A 12404-nucleotide genomic window follows, 5' to 3' on the forward strand; every position below is an offset into this window, starting at 1 on the left:
TAGTAAGTTCGAATTGTATTCCGCAGTCCTCGAAATGCTGACGAGTTTCGGTCGAGAGGTATTCCCTTTCATTGTCACACCTGAATCTACTTATTTTGAGATTAAAATGAGCTTCTGCCATTGATTGGAACATTTTTAAATGCCTGAGCACTTCTGATTTGGCTTCCAATGTGTACGCCACAGTAAAGTGAGTAAAGTCATCAATGAAGGTAAGTAGATATCGTTTTCTATCAAAAGACGTAACGTCTATTAGACCGCAGAGATCGCTATGAACCAGCTCGAGAGGACGCTTTGCTCTGATGCGCTGAGTTTGGTGAGGGAAACGAGTCTGCTTACCCTCCACACAGATTTCGCAAAGTTCCGATGAAGTCTCCAATTCTTTCACGTCTATTCCGTCTGCCATGCTGACCAGTTTCTTCAACCCGGAACTGCTCAGGTATCCCAAACGATGGTGCCACAGCTGTGTTGTTTCACTGATCCTCCAAACATTAGCGGTTTCTGTTACGCTTTCAACACATAGTTCATACAACTTGTCTTTACGATACGCGATTACGGCGACACTGTTTCCTTTCTTAATGATTCCTTTATCGTCTTCAAAGGTTACTGAAAAACCATTTATTTCAAGTTTACGAACTGAGAGAAGGTTACATTCGAGTCCCGTTACCGATAAAATCCCAGTCATTACAATGTCACTGATTTTTCCGTTCACTCGCGCGCGCACTCTCAAGTCCCCGATTTCATCTGCAGTTAGCACGTGACCCGACTTTGCAACACGTATATTTATCGGTGGTTAATTTCCGCACGTTAATTAATTTTGTCTTTTTCGTTGATAAGTGCTCAGTAGATCCGGAATCTAAAACCCAATTTACGTATGACACGTCACTGTCACTTCTATTTGCGAGAAACACAAAAGCCTTTTGTTTATTGTTACTGTTATCATCAAGCGCGGCATTTGCCGTTTCTGAACTTTTATCTCCGTATTTTCATTTCCGACACTCGGACCGTTTGTGTCCGACTATGCCACAGTGGTGACATCTAAAGTCAAACCGGGTGCGTTGCGTTCCGGATCCCGCGTTATTCCCGTTCGAATTAACATTCCGTTTATTGTTTACGTTCTGATTTCCGGTTGAGTTCGCGTTCCGATTTCCATGGCGTTTATTCGTCGTAGCTGAGAACACGGTAGACGAACTTCCACCCACTGAACCGGTGCTGCCACCTCGTTTCGCTTCTTCATTCAATAACCTCGTTTTGGCGAAACTGAGACTTAACTATCCATATAACTTGACATTGTTTCTAGGGCTTACGACCATATCGTACTCTTCGGGCATCGTCAATAATAGATGGCACACAATATCGGTTTCTTCTATCTTAGCACCGGTCGATTTCAACTCCCGAACGAACTTGTCAAACTTCAGAAAATGAGATGCCATGGATTCCGTTGGTGCGTACCGCATGGTCAAGAGTGTTTTTCTAAGGCGAAGTTGGCTCGAAACGCCTGTACGCAAAACTATCCGAGAGAGCTTCCCACATGTCGTATGCTGTATCTTTCTCCTTCATGTACTCGAGATGGCTATCTGAGATACGTTGAGTAATAAGCGACTTGCATTTTTTGTCATTTCTTCTCAAGACAGAAGCTTGAGCAGCCGCGGTTGCCGCCGGTAGCTCTGCTATTAATGTATTAAGCTCTTCACCGACCAGATTGAAGAGATCGTGTTCCTCACGTAGAATCTTGCATACGAAACTTCCAGTTGCTATAGTTGCTTCCATCGAATAGTGACACTTTGTATTTCTCGTCGTCCGCCATTTTTTGTCACGCTTTAGCACACGTTGTTTCTCGAACTATTCCGACTCGCGATTTGCAAAGTTTATTCCGCGACTAAATTCCTCCTTCACACACGTAATACTGGGCCCATAACCTGATAATGTTAGAGTAGCGAGGATGAGGAGTAGACAGAAATAAGTATTATCAGATGTTTATAGAACTGTACTTTTTAATATGCGCTCTCAAGAAGCTCTATTAACTAACTAACTTTTTGATGCACACAACGACACATAGGCATGAAACATAAAAAGAATATAAGAAACGTAACTCAGAATTTAGAACATAGAGTATAGAATATATAGAGAGGTTATACATTGCTCAATCTAACAAATTATGTTGTTGACTTCATATTTATTAATACATAATATATTAGTAAATATTTCATTATTAATAACAGTTTGAAGACTTAAGCAATTTTTATTTTTTATTTTGCGCAGAATTCTATCATCTAATAATGAGCTAGTTGCTCAGCAGCCAGTTGCAAATTCTTCTTGTGGGTCGAATATAAAAATCAATTTATTTTGTGATGACGTCAAACAACAACGTCCAACAACTGTCAGGTAAAGTAGTTCTTAACACAATTTAAACAGTCTTGCAAATCTTAGCAGAGAAGTTAATGATATTGCTACATCAAAGAGCTAAACTTCAATTCTGACTTTAATTATACTGTTGACTTCAATAGTTGCAATAAACTTGATGACTTATTAAAAAGTTACTCGAAAAAATGAATGAGATTATTAATGTTTCTCTGATGAGTATGCATTTTCGTTGCTCTCTGTTCCAATATAAATTTATAATTATACGATAGTTTTGCAAATATATAGTCTTGTTAATAGTCCGCTTATCAATCATCGATATATATGAACATACATAAATGCATACATATTTATACACACCTATACATTATAATTTATTATTTTATATATTAATATATAATTTTTTGTATATGTATACATTCATATGTACACACACATACATACATACATACATAAGGTTTGTTTATTTTAGCTGCACTGCTGAACTAGTGCAATAAGTTAGAGTGAAAAAATATATATTTGTTTCATTCTAACTTATTGTAGCAGTGCAGCTAAAAAGAACAGACCAATAATGAGAAAGAGAGAGAGTGTATGAGGTAATATATCATGTAATATCTTTTGTATTTAGAAACAAAAACAAATATGTAAAAGAATATGAGGCAATTTTGATGGACAAACCCATAACTGATTTTGCAATAGAAATATTAACAAACCATTTAATTCCACATAATATGAAAGCTATCATAAAAATAGGCAAAATATGGGACTTACAATTTTTAATGCGGGATTCTCAATACAATGTGCCAAATTGTATAATCAGCGATATTTTAAAAGGACACACATATGGATTAAATGCGGCGTATATAAGTAAGTAAATTAATAAATGAAGGCCAATTTAAACGAGCTATATCATTTCCGGATGTCAAACAAACTTTATTATTACGAATAACATAACAATTCGAAATATTAACAACGTATACGTTTCGACTGTACGACAGTCATTCTCAATACATATAAATTTCCACAATTAATTTATAATATTCAGTGATAAAACATTTGAAACGAATGATTGGATTTCTATGTCTAAGAGCGTATATTAAATCGCATGTCGATGATTAGTCTAAATAATGTCTCGCAATGTTAAAAATTAATCTGGATTATGTTCCATAAAGGAAAATTTTTCTGCTCCGATTTTGTCGTTAGTAAGCGAAAAGTGAGGCAATTTGATTTCTTTAGAAGACGATCTCTTACTGGATTCCATAACTCGAAGGTAGTTAGAGTATTAATATTAGCTATACAATTTTTTTATAATAATTATTTCCGTATTTTCGAATCTCAATTAATAATTATAATACTTACAAATACAAGTTTTCTTACTGATTTATCGTTAAGACTGTTATTAGTTTTGTATGTTGATGTGACCAAGGAACAGTTAGGAATAATAGATATCTATTGAAAAGATATAAATACATTAGCATGACTCACCTAATCTTTCAAGTACATCAAAATAACAACTATCAAGTGACTCAGTGTCTTTATTTAAGTTGATGCTATTTTTATGTTCGTTTATATGTATCATTTCTGATATTAATCTTTTATGGTAATTGCTTTCATAATCTAATATCCTTGCATTATCCCAATCGAATGTATGTGATTGATTTAATGTGTGTTCAGAAATGACTGAGTGTCTCGTTGAGTCTAATTTGATATTATTCTTATGTTCCCTGAGCCTAGTGTGCAATTGTCTTTTTGTTTGTCCTATGTATGTTGCTTCACAATCCTTACAATTAATTTTGTAAATGATGTTTGAATTTTTCGTTAAATGATTTTTATCTTTTTGTGTTGTGATAATGCTATTTAGTTTTTTTATGCAACGATATCCTATTTTTGTCTTTGATTTTTTTATCGCTGACGCAACTAGTTCTGAGATTCCTTCCATGTACGGTATCGCAATAAATATATTAGTATCTTCCGTAATATTATTACTATTATCTGAGTTATTTGATTTGATTACATTAAGATTGTTATTTATAAGATGCTTAATTCTACGATTAATTTCTATGAAGATAAGATTAAGAGGAAATCCGTTGTTTAGTAGTATATTTATGACAATTTCCAAATTTTTACTATGAAATATAGGGTGTGATAATAGTAAAGCTCTATCAACTAAATTATAAATAACGCCGATTTTATGACATATGGGATGGCTAGAATGAAACGATAGTGTTCTCCCCGAAAATGTTTTCTTATGAAACCAATCAATGTGTATTATATTATCAATTACTTTGATAGATATGTCTAAGAAATTTATACAACGGTTTTTCTCTCTTTCTATCGTGAATTTCAATCGTTCATGATAATTATTAAATTTGTCCAGTATGAATGTGACACTATCTTCTGGAATACAAAGCAAAATGTCATCGACGTATCGATAATAAAATAGTACGTTAATATTCAAGGTGTTAAGAATCGACGTTTCTAGATCTTGCATTACTAAATCAGCAACAATTGGAGATAGTGGGGAACCCATAGGGGCACCATATATTTGTTTATAATTATTACTGTTAAACGTAAACGACGCGGACATTAGAACAAATTTAATTGCATTAATAAATTCATTTTTAGGTATTTTCGTATGTGATGCTATCTATTGTTAATGCCGTTCATTGCAAGATCCAGTGGAACATTTGTAAATAACGATACTACATCTAGTGACACAATGATTTCGGTGTTCTTTACTTTTATATCAGACAATGCGTTGCACAACTCAAAACTATTATCTACAAAACTGTTTGCTTTAGGGATGCTATCTGTTATAATTTTTTGTAAAAAAGAAGCAAAATGATGTAATGCGGTATTGACTGAGGATACTATTATTCTGAAAGGTACATTTTCCTTGTAGATTTTGGGTAAACCATATGCTTTCGGGAGTAGAGAATCACTCGAGTGTAAGTAATAATATTGTTTTTTCGTGATTGTGTCGTTTTTCAACCATTTTTTAAATAGGTTATTAAGATCTTTCTCGATTTTTATTGCGGGGTTATTTTTGATCATTTGGTATGTATTATTATCGTTTAATAATTCTTCTACTTTTTTAATGTAAAATTCTTTATTCATTGCAACAGTCGTATTACCTTTGTCCGCACGTGTGAATAATATGTTGGGATTTTGATTACAAAATTTTTTAGTTTCTCTATAAATGCCAGTTTTTCTTGTGTCTGATTTTTCTTTGGTTTATTGTTTAAAAATTGGTTAAATTGTGGTATAGCAATATTGCGTATTGTATTAAGGTTATTCAAATTGTTAGAATTACTCTCTATGTCTTTGATAAATTCATGGATCATTGTTTTTTTATTAGTATTAATTGGTAGGCTAAAATTGCTTCCAAATTGTAACAAATTCGTTACTATTGCTGGGAGGTTTTCGCCGGATAAGTCAATAAACCATTTCGTGTTAGTTTGTTCTATAGGATTGAACATATTGTGTGAGAATTTTTTTGCAGTTATGTGGTTATTAATGTGCGTATATCTGTCTATTTGAGGATTGTTTATGTTATCTATCATGCAACTAAAATTAATGGGCTTGATGTTAATCAAATATTCTGTTTTGTGTTTCTGTAATAACCATAAGAACTTCTTTTTTTGAGTGTGGTGTAACTTTTTGTGATATTTATTAAAAGAGATGAAATGGTAGTTGGAAATCTCAAACCATATGTACGATGGAATGTTATTATATAAAGTTTGAGTGTAATTTGATAGGTTCTTATGAAGTGAATTTAGTGATCTATATAAATCAAATATTTCAATATTTAAAATATCGAGTCTGGATTTGTGCAACACCTCTAATTTTTTCTCTGATTTATGATGATGGAATTTAAATTTATTATTACAAAAATTCATCAAGTGTTTCGGAAAGATGTTAGCTGACTTACATTGCTTTAGAAACTTTAATTTAGACACACATCTCACAATATCATAGTTTGTATTCAACCAATTTTTTAGGCATTGTACTACTTTTCCTCCAAATGTGTAGTGTAAAAAATTGAAATTAAAACGATGGTGTTTAAAACTTCTATTATTAATATAAAGTAAGTAATATAAAGTAAATATTTATCAAATAATATTTTGTTATGTATTTTATCTAATTAATTGTATTTATGTTTATTTTTTTAGTAACCATTATTATTGATTATTGTCTCCTACGTATCGTGACGACTCGATTCCGTCGATATAACTAATAATTTCACTATTAAGTATTAACGATTTTAAATTAATCATAATTTTTAAAAATTAAATTTAGAAAAATGCAAAAACAAAAAATTTTTTAATAATATTAAAAAATATATTTTAATTTTAAAAAATAAGAATAAAAATTTTTATAACTGAGAATGATTGAAAATTAATTTATAATAAACATACACAATTAAGTCAAAAATTTAATTTCAGAAAATAAGAATAAAAATTTGCCAGTGTATCAAGTTATTATTATTTTTAAAGAATAAAAATCTTTATAACTGAGAATGGTTGAAAATTAATTTATATTAGACTTACACAGTTGAGTCAAAAACTTGAATGGTATCTATAGCTTCATTCGTGGAAAACAAGCTTATCGGATCTACATCCTCTTCTTGTTCATTTAAATCTTCATTATCTGCAATCATTTTCTCATTCAAATCTTCATTAACTTTCTTAACTTCAATATTTTTTCCAGCCATTTCTTTGGAAATATGTATTCTGCAGATAGTAAATTATAATTAGTATTAATTTATTATTATTAATTTTTATTAAATTTTAATTAATTTTTGTTATTGTTATTATTGTTATATTTATTATTACATTTATCATTTTTACATTATTGTTATATTTATTATATCTATTATAATTTTTATATTATTGTTAATACTATTATTATAATTTAATATTATTTATGTTTGATATATATTTTTAAAATTATATTATATAATTATATAATATATATTGTTTTGTAAATACCATATTTTTGTATATTATTATATAATGTTGTACAATTATAAAAATTATGATTTTTCTTAGAAAAAATAAATACAACTAATAAAATCAAACTTGTTTAATTAAAAATGCATTAGAAATAATGAACAATTCAAAAAATTGCAAAACGCGTGTTAAATTGAAATAATCAAGCTATTAAGGACATCGATTAATTATAAAATATAATAAATTAATTATAATCTATATTTTATCGAAGAAAAGAAAAAAGCTAAAAAGAGTAGATAGAATATAATAGATTAATAAAAAAAATGATAGAAAGGGAGAAAATGTCAAAAGTTATAAACTAATAGTTAGATTTAAAGGAAAAAAGGACATTTGTTTAAAAGAAATGAAAGAATGATATTGAAAGAATAACGAAATGAATTAGGCCTGATTACATCAATGTCATTTTGGTTTTAAGCGAGATTTAAATATATATTTATCTTTATCTCGCTCAAAATCAAAAAGACATTGATGCAATTGGACCTAAATAACAGATATAAAAATAATAAATTTACACTTATCTGCAATATGATATATTACAGCAGAATAAATATTTTTATCCAAGCTCCAAATGATATTTGAATTGACAAATGAAAATTATTTAAAAACAGAAAGAATATCTTATGTGAATATACATATATGAATATGTATGACATTTGTATGTTTTTTTTCTATACGTATGTACAGGGTGTCTTAATCGCACATATCAAATATCTAAATAGTATATATAATATATAGGCTGCGGTCGAGAATGCGCGAATGCTACGAATGCTACGAATAATTCGAAACATGATTCTATATTTGCTCTACATTACAAAAGAACAAAGATAAAATAATGTTTCGAATTATTTGCAGCACATTCTCGAGCCTATATTTCTATTTATATATTTGATGTGTGTGATTAAGTGTCCCCAAAAGATAAATATTATAATTGTTGTATAATATGTATAATTAACGTATAAGCTGTGGATCGAGAATGCGCTACGAATAATTCGAAACATCATTCTATCTTTGTTCCATATTAGTAGCACATTCTCGACCGCAGCTTATATTGTATAGTTGAAGGAAATAAATGGCGCGCGCGAAGCGCGCGGTTTGTAGTGTTCTAGTCATTATAAAATCTGCAAGGAAAACAATGTCAATTATATAATATTAAAATATCAATTACTTATAATAAAATTATAATTTTTTGCGCTTATCGGAAACACAACAATAGAAGCGCTACAACATATTGTTACATATTCTTATCCCGAAAATCGTAATATATAAATATTTAATACAAAATATTGAAAAAAATATGTAATATAAATATAAAAATATAATATAAATAATAAGAAATGTAAAAGTATGATATATGCCATTTTTTCCAATGCAATCAAACTTCTATTAATTATATATTTGATTGTATTATTTTTGAGATCTTTTCTATTTTAAAGTTTTTAATGCAGTACGATTACTCATCTCATGGGATAAAGATATGTAATAATATGTACACAATGTACAGTAAACAATAGCAAGCAATGTACATATAAACATACATTTAAATATCTAATATCTTTTCTATAATTTGAAGTTAATAAAAATTTAAATTAATGTAATTGCTATTGTTTCTGTACATATTTAATAAACAACACGAATTAATAATTTGAGTGGATCGCAATTTAAACTAAGTTAAATGATTGCGTCGCAAAGTGACCTCAACCATATTATGGGAAGTATACTGTATAAAATATTTCTTGTTATTTTACATGCAACTTTGTTTATTATGTGTTTCTATACTTGTATTTTGTAATTTGTTTAATTTTCATCTACCTCTATTACTAAATATTTTTGAAAATAGTACATTGCAAAACAAAACCTATCTGATATTAACACTTTGCGACGCAATTACCTCAGTTCAAATTGCGATCTAATTTGCAATGCACTATTTTCAAAACAAAAGTATAACATAAAATTTAATTGTCATAATAAATTTAATATTACATATATAAAATATAGAATGAGCCCCTCCAACGCCCATTCCCGTGAGAACGCAACCAATATTCTTTTATCATCTCTCCGAGATTTTTATGTTACTATACATATGTTCTATACAATGACGATTGCAGATAACTTCTACCATCTTATTTTATCATTGCTTATTTTTGCATAATGGCAGCAATAAAAGCTTACAAAGATGCGTTAAATAATGAAAAATATTAATTCGGGAAAGGCAATAATTTGTTGCTTTCTAGAATTTTAATTAAATGACGTCTCATGCATTTTACGTCACTGGAATATTTTTCATTACAAGGATTTCCTTTCAAGGGTACAGTTGTAGCGAAAGCCGCAGCATAAATTCCACAAGAGGTGCAATCCGGTTGTGTTTGCACTTCTTCGAAAATTATATCATATTTGTTGATCTTAGGATAACGAAGGCGAATATATTCTTTTTCTTTAGCAGCCAATTTTTCGTACGTAGTACCAGGTATGCTGTCGTACACGTGAAGTTTGGTGCCATCAAAATAAATGCATCGCCAATGATCTGTGCAATTTCCGCCAATAATTTGTAAGCTTTTATTGCTACGACTAGCTTCAATTATGTGCGGGTATTCTAAATATAACACACTTTGTGTTTCAAAGCAAGAAGTCTCTCTTACAATGCGTAAAAATAAATCTAACGATTCATCATTTAATTTACTATCTATGGGCAAAACATTATTCTTTACTAAGGTATCACATCATCTAACATTTTTCTTAGTCTTGTAACGACTCTTTTCGCGAGCACGGAGAGCACAGTCGGGATCAGGGCTCGTGAAAGGGGTGAGATACGAACGCGCAGTAATTGACGGTAAAAATGAAAGAACAATGTTTATTACATATAATGGTGTTATGTACAAATGTGTTGGTATAAATGTGCGTGCGAAGTTGTGTGCGGTTATACGGAGAGATTTCGCAACGAGGTAAATCGCCGTGTATATATATACAGGGGAGTCAGCTAAATCCGGACAAAATAAACAATTTATTTAAATAAAAGTTCATTGGTCAAAAGTACAAAATTACATAAAAACCTTTTTTCATGTCATTTGTGGAACCGTTATAGAGAAAAATTACTCAATGTAACCACCGTTTGCCGCAATTACTGCCTCGATCCTGGCGAAGCGATTACAGGCTCTCTGCAACGCCGGCTTGTCCATATTTAAGAATGCTGCTTCAATAGCGGCTTGGAGAGATGTCACATTAGGATGTTTCGACTTGTTGGTGACCCTTTCAATTACGCTCCACACGTAATAGTCCAACGGATTTAAATCTGGACTATTCAGAGGCCAAAACTCTGCTCCAAAACATGTCGACGTTTTCCGACAGCCAGTTTTGGACCAAATAACTCGTGTGAGCTGGTTTGCGGAACCTTCTTTAGACTTCTCCGAAGTCCTATATTTAGCGGAAATTTCGTAAACTGTCGATCTCGGATATTTAAAGAATTCAATTATTTCGGCCGGCGAACGTCCTGCGCGAAGACTTTCAACAATCGCCTCTCTTCTGTTATATTCCGCGCTCAATTTTGAATGCTCAGCCATTTTGAGTTTATGTTCGTTCAGAACATTGTTTTGGCTTACTCGGACACAAATACCAACCTAGCGCTAAAATAAAATATGGCGGGAAATTCAAATTGAAATTTATCCGGATTTAGTTGACGCACCCTGTGTATATATATATATATATATATATATATATATATATATTTCAATATCTGGGTCAACGCATGGGGTTTAAATCGCGGTATGTATGTGTGTAGACAATAGCGCGAGTGAGTTGTGTCTATGTGTGTCGTGGGCGCCGACGATGTTGACAGGTAAAGTCTTGGCGCGGCGCGGGCGCGGTAAGGGGCGCCGTCGGTTTGTTTGGGTCGCGCGTATAGTCGGTGGTATCGCAAGAGAGCGGTCGCTCTCTTCGATATCTCGAAGAGAGCGCGGTCGAACGGTGCCGGTGGTCGCGGTTCGAGTGCGATGGTTAGCCGCGGCGGTAGTGGATCGGCGGATTACGACCGTACACTATGCTTTCGTGTAATTTCAGGAAGGGAACGTCGCAGGTGTCGAGTCAGCTCGACGAAGGTGGCGGAGCTCCACCTAACTGAGCCGGCGACGCGTAAAGAGAGAAAAGGAGGAAAGGTGGCGTTTCTCGAGATGATCTCGGGAGAGGTAGCGTACACGTCTACCCCGGGAACGCACTTTCCTAGGTTTCGGAATCCGGATTTCGGAGGACAGAGAGAATCTCTGCAGAGGCAGCGTACACGTCTACCTCGCACTCCGGCGTCGGGCGGAATAGGAAAAATCGGCCCCCGTTCCGGTTTATATTCGGTTTTTTGGGATACGGTGGAAGGGGTGATAATCGGTATTTTCCGGTACGCGTCGGGAGCTTTCGGGATCGGGCCCGTTTCGCGTTTGAGTCGTGTTTAACGACTTTAACAAACAAAGGGCGCCTGGCGCCTGGGCACCGATTCTTTAATTAAAATCTAGTGAAAATGCTAAAAGTGAGCAGTTCGAGCGATTCAGTAACTTTCATCATAGTGGAAATGTGAACCATCTCACGGGAGTTCGTTCGGCAAGAAATTTCTTGTCGAATGGTGAGATCCGAAAGAGAAAGACTGATTGAGCGAGAGAGAAACCATAGCGTCGTGACGCGTTTTTGTGACAGTTTATAATTTTAAGGTTAAATACATTGTTTTGCACAAATCCTGAAAGTAAGGCCCTGCGTACAATAGAGGAAATATTGGGAATATTCCTAATATTTTCTCTATTATGCACAGAGCCTAAAAAGCTGTAAGAAAAATGGCAATATACATGGCTGCTATTTTATTACTTGGTGACGAAGAGGATGATGCTTTTCAATACAATCAAGTTATGAGAGTTACACGAAGGATATTGAGAGACATATCAGATCCTTTTTCAATCTCTGACAACGAATTTCGTAAGCTATACAGGTAAATTTTTATATTTAAAGTCTTTAATAGTGGCAAAGATTTATTTATATTGCAGTGTGTGATTCTATGCTTTTTAT

Source organism: Prenolepis imparis, unplaced genomic scaffold, assembly GCF_030444845.1.
Source record: "Prenolepis imparis isolate NDT839.2.m4 unplaced genomic scaffold, iyPreImpa1.0 SCAF_3, whole genome shotgun sequence".
NCBI lineage: Eukaryota > Metazoa > Arthropoda > Insecta > Hymenoptera > Formicidae > Prenolepis > Prenolepis imparis.